Genomic DNA, 10,371 nt, shown 5'->3' with positions numbered 1-10,371 from the left:
TGCTTCTCAGCTAGATGGCCGCTTGTTTACCTTCAAGCCTTTAAGACCCCAGATGCTATATCTTTTGATAGCCAGGCACCATCAGTTTTCTTCGCCACATTTGCTTATGCACCAATTTGTCTTCAGCGATCTTATCAGGGAGGTGAGCACACAATGATATGATTTTTTGTTCTTTGATGTCTGATAACTGATCCCTTCGGCACCTCATGATCACGCAGGCTGGTGTGCTTCTTCCCTGTGGGCTTTGTTGCTTCTGAGCTAGATGGCTGCTTCTTTTTCAGAATGGTGCTCTGGACTTTAAATTTGCAAAATGGGATTAGAATTACCAGAAAATTCATCTTTTGCAACTTGTCAAAGGATATTTTTTTATTCTACAAAGACAAGTGTTAGTTATTTTCACATTTTTATATCCCCAAGTTAGATTTATGAAATGGAACACTTTGGATACATCTTCTCCATGCCCCCCCCACCCCCCACCAAGTCTTTCTAGGTTTGCATCAAAATGAAGAGCAATGTGAAAGTGCGAAGATTCTAAGGGTCCTCTTCTTTTATCACAAGGGCCTGAGTGTGGAAAAGTGTCCACTGGCCTCACATATTAAGAAAAGAGAGCTCTAACCTTGATAAGGCGAAATAACGCATGAAAATACAAAAGTAAGAAAAATTGGGGATCATAATGAAAACGTAGCTCTAGACTGTGGTGCCACTAGGGTCAGCATCACCCAGCGTGGAATGCAGATATCTCCTGGTGTGATGCCCATGATGGCTGGAGCTCTTCAGGCTCTAGATCATACAGCATCTTGAGGAATGCTTATTGTAAAATTTGATCCTAGAACAACAGGAAAAAGGGATAGTTGTACATTTTTATATGTACTGTTTTTTAGATGATATGGCTACTAGCAACACATTTTTTGTGATATTTACATTGAATTACAATATTATTAGTTACAACATTATTAGTAATTGAACAAGAGAAACCTTTGCTCCTAAAAGAAGGTAACGCCCTTTAATTACCACTTTATTCTCATAAAAATCTTTGACATGTTTACAAACACTAATTACCACAATATTGGAGTTCTAACGCTAGAAATTGTGACAAAATCAGCAACTATACACACACGGGCCACAACACAAAGAACAAGTGCAAATGAAACCAAGTGTGATTATAATTGGATAATAATGACTGCTGCCCTGAGCATGTTAGAATGCTCAGAAAATGTAGTAGCACAGTGTTAGCCTTGTTTGTATATTGATACATGGAAACTGGGTTTATGAAAAATCTTTTGTGGTTACCATTAACTACAGGGCAAAAATAATGGACAAAAATTTTATGGACATTGTGGCAGTTACATAATCTTTTGTCAACCTGAGCGAAGGGGTGGAGTCTAGCCTGTCAATAAGGTCATTGCCAATGAGGACTCTGTGTGGACATGACCTTCTCCTGAGGATTCTGGGAATTCCCATCTTCCTCCTTAGAGGTAGGATATGCACACTCCTTGTGAAACATTCCTGATGACAAGCCAGATGGTGCTATGCTGATTGGGCCAGAGCCCTGGAGCTGGGTCCCACGTAGGGACCCACGCCAGCCCTGAGTTGCCCCCACCGCCATTGGATCCATACTATTTTTCCATCAACTGGCCTGTGGTCTTCCTGTATTAGGCATCATTACATGGCTGCATGAGTCTAAAGAAGAATTTATGGACTAGTTTTGGACCTATGGGCTAATATAGGATTTCTGGACTTGATCTTGACTGGGTTGGGATATTTTCTTAATACACAATTGCTCTTTTATATAAAGCTCTTTCTTTTTTTTTTTTTTTTAAACATTTTATTAGGGGCTCATACAACTGTTATCCCAATCCATACACACATCAATTGTGTAAAGCGTATTTGTACATCATTTCTCAAAACATTTTCTCTCCATTTAAACCCCCGACATTAGGTCCTCATTTTTCCCCTCCCTCCCCGCTCCCCCCTCCCGCATGAGCCCTTGATAGTTTATAAATGGGTATTTTGTCATATCTTGCCCTGTCCGACGTCTCCCTTCATCCACTTTTCGGTTGTCTGTCCCCCAGGGAGGAGGTCACACAAAGTTCCATGTAATCGGTTCCCTCTTTCCTACCCATTCTCCCTTTACCCTCCCTGTTTTGCCACTCACACCACTGGTCCTACATGAGTGTCTATGAATTTGTTTCTCTAGTCAACCCAGACTAACACAGACATTTTGGTATCATTATCTCCTCAGATAGTGTCACCTACTGCAGTCTGCACCTCCACATTCTCTAATGATGCCAATGACCATAGATGTTTTTGGTTAATTTCACTCACCAATATTAATCCATGCATGGATTCATATTTTATCATTGAAAAAAAAACTCTTTCTCTGTAAAAGTCCAGTGGTTAATAACTGAATATACTAGCCTTTTAGGCATTGCTTTGCTGCTCACAAATACACACATATCTACCAAGTAGTCAGTATTCTCAGAAAGAAAATCCCAAGATTTATTTTTAAATAATTTTTGGGGGTCTCATACAACTCTTATCACAATCCATATGTGTCCACTGTGTCAAGCACATTTGTACATATGTTGCCATCATCAGTTTAAAAACATTTTCTTTCTACGTGAGCCCTGGCTATCAGCTCATATCCCCCCTCTCCCTCCCTCATGATCCCTTGATAGCTTATAAACATTTTTAAGGTTTTACACTACCTAATGTCTTCCTTCACTCACTTTCTGTTATAACACTCCTGGGAGGGTGTTATATGTCAGTCATTGTGATTGGTTCCCTCTTTCTTCTCCAAGCCTTTCCCTTTCCTTCCTGGAATCACTACTCTCATTATTGGTCCTGAGGGATTTACCTGTCCTGGATTTCCTGTGAGCACTCAAGACTTCTTTTTAAAAAATTAGAATTGGTAAATAGTTCTTATTGTGGTATCACTACTTGCTCATTGTTGGAAAGTTTATAAATATACACACACACATATATAAATTAGCCTAAGAGGCCAATGAGATAACATTGTTAACCGCATGGAATAAGATTGATAGGTATAAGATTATGTGTGTTACTATATAATTCCTTTAGTTTTCTCTACCTTTATCCATATATTTATCTCTTTTTTCCCCATTTTATTGGGGGCTCTTAGAACTCTTGTTACAAACCATACATCAATTGTATATGACATATTTGTACATATATTTCATCGTTCTTTTCTTGGCATTTACTTTCCATTGAGCCCTTGGGATCAGCTCCTCCTCTCCCCCCGCCCCACCTTCATGGCCCCCTGATAGATTGTAGATTGTTAATTATTTTCAAATCTCACTCCGACCACTGCCTCCTTTCCCCTCTGGTTTCTCTTGTTCTTCCCCATGACTGGGGGGGGTGTGTGAGGTTATGTGCGATTGGTGCCCCCATCTCTCCCCACTTTTTCCCCCTCCCCCCTACCCTTTTGGTATCTTTATTCCCATTCCTGTTCCAGGGTTCCATGTGTTGTGAGTTTTATCTCTTGCTTATACCTATGTACATGCTCCCGTCTAGTCTAGATTGGGAGGCAGCACTGAGCAGGATTGGAGGGGGTGGAAGGTGAGGTCATGGGGCCTCCAGGAAACAGAGGTATATTGCGTGACCCATTAGTGCTCGACTGCACCCTGATTGACTCACCCCTTCCCTGCAACCCCTCTGTGGGGGGATGCTCCATTGTCTGGCTTTGGGTCTCCACTCCAACCTCCCTCTATTCTCACCAATGCATTTTTTGTTTGTTGTGAATCTTCTGATGTCTGTTGCCCAGTCTTGATACCTCACATTCGCACCGGCTGGTGTGCTTCTTCCATGTGGGCTTGTTGATACACTGTTGGATGGTTGCTTGTTTAACTTCAATCCTTTGAGACCCCAGACACTATATATTTTAATAGCCGGGAACCATCTCTGTCTTCACCAAGTCTGCTCATGCAATTGTGGGGGTGGGGAGTGAGCATCACAGAATGCTAATTTGTTAGAACAAAGTGTTCTTGTATTGAGGAGAGGTATGAGTGGAGGCCCAAGGCCCATCTGTGGCTTCAGTGTATTGCCTTGGAAATATATGTACATAGGCCCATACCACTATTGTTATGGATTAATGTATTTGCATAAATGCACACCTCTGTTAATCTCCCTATCTATAACTTTGCTTCCTAGAGCTTGCCTCTGTTTCCTTGTGCCTCCTCCTGCCCGCCATCACCTTCCCCCTTCTTCCACCTCTTAGTGCGTCCTCTCCACTAGCTTGGTGTTGCTCTAATCCTCACAGGATCTCTACCCTCTCCTAGATGCTGGTTCCACTTCCCTAGTTGTTCCCCTGTCCATGACACTGTCCACTCACCACACCCTTCTCCTCACCACCTTCTTCCCCCTCTACCTTCCAGGGCCATTGGCCCCATTGCCCTCTCCCTGGGCTTCCCTCCCATGGTCCAACCCATATAATTAGGCAACCCATCCATGTCCTAGTCTGAACAATAAGAAAACCTATGGTTGAAGAAAGAAAAGGGAAGGGAAAAAGATGAGAGAAGAGAAAAACGACCCTGTTTGCTGGTCCTCATGGGACCCAGCCCCTCGGGGGCTGCCCCTCCTCGTCTGAAGTCCATTCTTGAGCCTCTTCAAGGGCTCTGTGCTTGGCTTTACTCCGATTTCTGACCTGTTATGCTTCATTCCCACACTGTCTCCCCACTGTGTGTCCCCATTACTGCCTCCGTATGCTCCAGTTAGTGGACAATATGTCTTTATCTCTTTTTACGTATTTCCTACTGACTATGTCCTTCTTCATCACTTGGTGTGTGTTAATCTGGATAGACTAGAGAAACAAATCCATGGACACACATATGTGTATAAGAAAGAGATTTATATACAAGAGCAATTGAACATTGAGAAAACATCCCAGCCCAGTCCCGATCAAGTCCATAAGTTCTATATTAGCCCATATGTCAGATACCAGTTTATAAAGTCCTCTTCAGACTCACAAAACACATGCAATGATGCCAAATGTAGAAGATCACAGGCCAGTGGGTAGAAAGTCTTTGGATCAAGTGTCATTGGAAACATCTCAGCGCTGGCAGGGGTCCCTGCATCAGGGAGGGTCCATGTGTCTTGTCAGCTGCAATGTCTCCCAGGGTGTGAGCAGAGAGTCTCTCCTACCTTCAAGGAAGAAAATACCGGATTTCCCAGAATTCTCAGGAGAAGGCTAAGCCCACACAGAGGCCTCATTGGCTATGATCTGATTGACAAACTAGACTCCACCCCTTCACTCATAATCCTCTCAAATTGACAATTATATGACCACAGCATGTTGATACATTTTTTTTCAAAATTTAAAAGATTTAGACTTCCAACTCTGACCTGGCTTACCAGTAACAGTTTTCATCCATATTGGGTTCTATGTAAGTCCAACATCTGAGCTTTAAGCAATCCAATAGATCACACTTGGTTGCAATTGTCTGTTTTGGATGAAATACTTGAAAATCTGATCAATCCACTGGCCAATTCTTTTCAGCTGTTGTTATTATATTATTCAGCAATGGATTCATGAGAGATTGATGGTTCGGTGGGATTGAGATGATTCCTCTCCATTTTAAGTTGCTTTGAGATATCTCTCAAACAAAGCCTGTTCTGTTAATGTCACACTTAACTATACCTGATGCATGCCTCACCGCTCTTTGTTTTAGTACATTTGTGGACCCAAGAGAGTTCAGCCGAGATTCACCAGGGGGCACATACTGTAGTAGGAACCCGCTCTCTCTTTCCTTACATGAAGCTCTATTGTGTAGCTGGAGTCACTGTTAAAACTGCTCTTCAGTAGAAATTAATATCCCCAGTTGGAATAGGAGCTCGGAAGAGGGACTAATGTTAGGTCATAATTGATGGCTACAGTGGGAGTCATTTCAGTGCCTAGTATATACATTATCACCACTGTGTATTTCTTAGAAAAAGGACCTAGTTGTTGATTTCCTTCTTTCGAGAAGGCCCTTTTGACAATTGTCTTTTGATAATAACCACGAAGCTTATTCCGTGTTGGATGTAGTTGGCACAACTCCACTGACCTGAAAAGTGGGAATTACCAGAACTTTGTTAAATCCTTCAAATGTTCAATTATAGCCATCCTTCAGAGCAATAGGTCCTTGCTCACTGTACATTCCCATTACAAAAAGGACTGCTGAAACCACAATTTCTGTTACCCCAAACAAAACAAAGCAAAGCAAAAGAAAGCAAAACAAACCAGTTTTCCCCAGTGTTTCTTGATATCTCAACAGGTTGAAATACAACACATTTTTGCAACCACCCCTGAAAAAAAAAAGCAAAGCTGTGCCTCTGTACCTGTGTGCCTCATTCAATTCAGGTGTCTGCTAATATTCTTTTATTAAATGGTATATTCTATCTTATAGAAGCAGCCTGATTTCGCTTTAAAAAATTAACATCTGCTTATAAATTAAAGTTGTAATTTTTCCACTTCAATAAACACTACTGTGATTGGTAACCTTGCAGTTAAATTTTAATCTATCCCTTTAATTAGCTTATGTAAAATTATACGTAGAAATTGTACTTGTAAATTGTGTCATCCACCAAAATGGATATATGAATTTACGTTCAGTACAGAAGTTTAGGAAAGCTCCCAGTCAACATGAGTAGTAACTCTTTTTAACAAACATTCTTCAAATAGTTGTTGATAACTTCCATCATTGAAAAGAAATGCTACTTTCACTTGATTCTACATTAAAATAAATTCGGACACCTTATAGAAGACGAAGTGTGTTTTTATTGAAATAAAAGTTGACCAAATTTCAGTGTGTTTCCATCATAGTGAATAGGTATAAATTAGCTTTTATATAAAGCAAGACACACATAATTATGAAGAACAAAATTTTAAGAAAAATAACTTTATTACATAGGATGTACTATGATCTATTTTATTCTATTTCCCTGTAAATATATTAGTCTCCATTTACTAAGTTGATTTCATAACTCACTAACAAACTGCAAATTATATTTAGAAGAACATTACCATGAGATGAGGACAATTTCCATCTATCAATTACTAAAATGGAAAAGGTCCATAGAAAAGCTTACATGAGCTAGATGATAAAATTTTCCAGCTCAAGATGATTTCTTGATGATATCGATTTATATTTTCTTCCATCCCCACATAATAATGAAATGAGAAGTAGAATATAAAAATTAAAATAAATTGATTGCATCAGGAAGGTCAGGAGATATACCATTACTGGAAAATACAGAGAGGAATTTCTGGAACTCATAAGGTGAGTGGAACAATATAAATGGTTAGGGCTTCAGATACGACCATACTAAACAGGAGACAAGAGGGCCTCCAAACAATGATTGCCCATAGAACCTCAACCCTAAAATCAAAGGCAGGGCAGGTTAGAAGAAACAACTCATGAGCCAACTAATTTTTAAAGAGGAACACCTGTGTCGATCCTGGCTTTCAGAGTGAATGACTCAGGCATTCACCTACAGGCTAATATCATGAACAACCTAACCATTGCCAAAGAGGGGATTCCAGCCGCTATCACCCCTACAGAGCAGAGTAGAACTTCTAAGGACATCTACAATGGCAGAACTTTATGGGAGCAGACTACCACATCTTTCTCCTGAATATCATAAACGCAGATCCTTTAAAAGGACATTCACCTGTGGAAGACTCTCATAATAAGTATTGATTTCAGAGAAGGGCTATTCTGAGAATTGTTTAAGTGTCAAGTAGATGGGAAATCCCCATGCAGAAAATGGACAATTTTGTACTTTTAGTAAAACCTGCGAGCTACACAAACCTTCTTTCTTCCACTTCACAATTATTGGAATTCTGGTTGCTATAATTTAAATTTGCATTAATAGGCCAAGAGGACAAGGATTCTCAGTTAGCCTGAGGAAATACATTCTATTAATTATGTTAATTTGCAGCCGCACCTATAAATCTAACCAGACAACTAAAAAGCAACCAAAATTGAGAAAGACAATTGTTAGGAAAATGAAACTCCACTCAGCAAAACATAAGAATCAACCTCCGAAAGAGCCAGAATTAATCAAACCAAACAGCATAGAAGATAAAAATTAAACAGAAATTCTTAATTGCCTTAGAAAAATGCAAGTTACAAAGTTTCTAATGTAGGTTCAGACTTTTCTGTAAAAAGAAAGCAACAACAAACACAAACTTCATAACTCAGAAATTATAATCACAATTACTGAAACTTAATAGCTCAATGAGTAGAGCATTTAGCAGCGTAGATGACCAATATATTTATGTATAAAAGTCAATAACTTTCTCACAAAATAAATCAGAATATGTATTAGGAAGCTTCTGCTCTTACACATAGACTATTATAATGATGCATTATCATACTTTAATATAGTCCAATAAAAAGACCAACATGATTTTATTAACTAATAAAGAAGCTGATTATAAATTTTATGTTAGAAAATATTCTCGAGCATATTGCACAACAGAAATGTGGGTGAAGGGAGACAGAGGACAGTGTAAAATATGAAAAGTAAAATAATTTATAAATTATCAAGGGTTCATGAAAATGGAAGGGTGAGGGAGGGAGGGCAAAAAAGAGGAGCTGATACCATGGGCTCAAGTAGAAAGAAAATGTTTTGGAAACGTTGATGGCAACAGATGCACAAATGTGCTTAATACAATTGATGCATGAATTGTCATAGAACTGTCAGAGCCCCAAATAAAATGACTTGTTAAAAAAAGAAAAAGAAAAATACAGAAGGAATAAACACAGGTCAGAGGGACAGAAAAGAATCAAAGACATCCAGGAATATAATTAATCACATGCTTCTCTTCAAAATTGTTTTCGATCTGTGCCCTTGAGTGGATTCCAGCTCATAATGACCTTATAAGACAGAGTAGAACTGCCCCCTAGGGATATTTAGTTTGTAATTTCTATGGGAACATATTGCCAGTTTTTCTTTTTTTCTCCAAAGGGGTGGCTGGTGGATTCAAGCTGCCAAACTTTTGGTTAACCATAAACTGTTTATCATTTTGCCACCAGGCCTTTTTTAATAGTGGGCAAAATGGATTATTCCATAAATGGATTTGGATAAACTGGATAACTCTAAAAAAAAGGGCAAACTTAAACATTTAAAAATTGCTGTTTAGAATAAAATTTATTCCAAAAGGACAGCAGATTTACATATAAAATGTAAAGGCAGTATTTATGAAAGGATCACTGAAGATATGGGTGCTACTGTACAGCAAAAACTTTGGGGGCAACTTCTGGTTTGACTGGGTCAACTTCCTTTATATTGATCAGAACAGCTGGTCAAGTTGGGGTGGCCTTAGGTGGGATAATCAGGAAGCAGCCTGAGCAAATTTCCGGGTGATCCCACAAAAGCATAAAAGCCTGTACATATGGGACATTCAAACTCCTTCTCTTCTAGGCGGCAGACAAGAGCTAACTTCCAAATGGTCTTGTATTCTAAAAAGCTGCCTGGTGGTTAGTGCTCTCTGTTCTCCAGCGGGCATCAAGGCCAAGCATATTACAGGAAACACATTAATTTTTTTCTTTCTCAGGTAGTTTACTTAGAGGCGCAGTGTATTCCAATTCTGAAGAATACAACCTAAAGGTCTTGTGGGAGACCGACGTTGTCCCGTGCTTGCAAGACCTACAGGGAAAAGAGAGGAAACATACAAGAGAGTGAAAGAAAAAAAAAGAGCCCTACTTCTTAGTCATTTGTTGGTGTAATATAGGTTCCTCTGTAACGTTTCTAGTCCATCCTAACTCAGGGAACATGCCAAAAAGAAAAAGATCAGGTGAGGTGGGTGGTATAGGGGAGGTTTATCCCACCCGGTGTCCTGGTGTGGGATTGTCTTCCCATCTTGGGGAGACCACCAGTGTACCCAGAGAGCTGGATCCAGAGGAGGCCTTCTCGTCCCTATAGGATCCCATACTGCGTGCTGATAGCAACAGAGAAGGCGCTAGTGCCTATCTCCTCGGCACAACTTTCTTGGCATCCCTGTCTCTTGGGCTGAGATAGACCCATCTCGTTTCCATCAGAGTGATCTGGTAAAAGAGTCTCAAATTTCCCTCCTTGGGCCCAAGGCTGAATCCTGAGTAAGGAGGTACAAGAGTTCCCATCTGGTCCAGGAAGGCCACCTCGGTTTGGGGACTGTATGTTGGTGACGGCGCGGCTTTAACTCCAGCTAGAAAAGATAAGCCTCAGTTGTAGGCAAACTGGTTGGTGGCTCCCTTTAAAGCAAAAGAAGTTGCCCTTCCAGTTCCTCCCGACCCTCAGAGATGAGGCAATAGTTTGGGGGTTACATGTTGCTTGAAACTTGCTGGCCCGGAGGCCAGACTCGGGTGAGGGGTTTCACTATTGGATGTT

This window comes from Echinops telfairi, unplaced genomic scaffold, assembly GCF_000313985.2.
Source record: "Echinops telfairi isolate 266 unplaced genomic scaffold, ASM31398v2 ScPeMD7_7427;HRSCAF=8465, whole genome shotgun sequence".
In the NCBI taxonomy this organism is placed as follows: domain Eukaryota; kingdom Metazoa; phylum Chordata; class Mammalia; order Afrosoricida; family Tenrecidae; genus Echinops; species Echinops telfairi.
Note: the sequence above shows the minus strand (reverse complement) of the source record.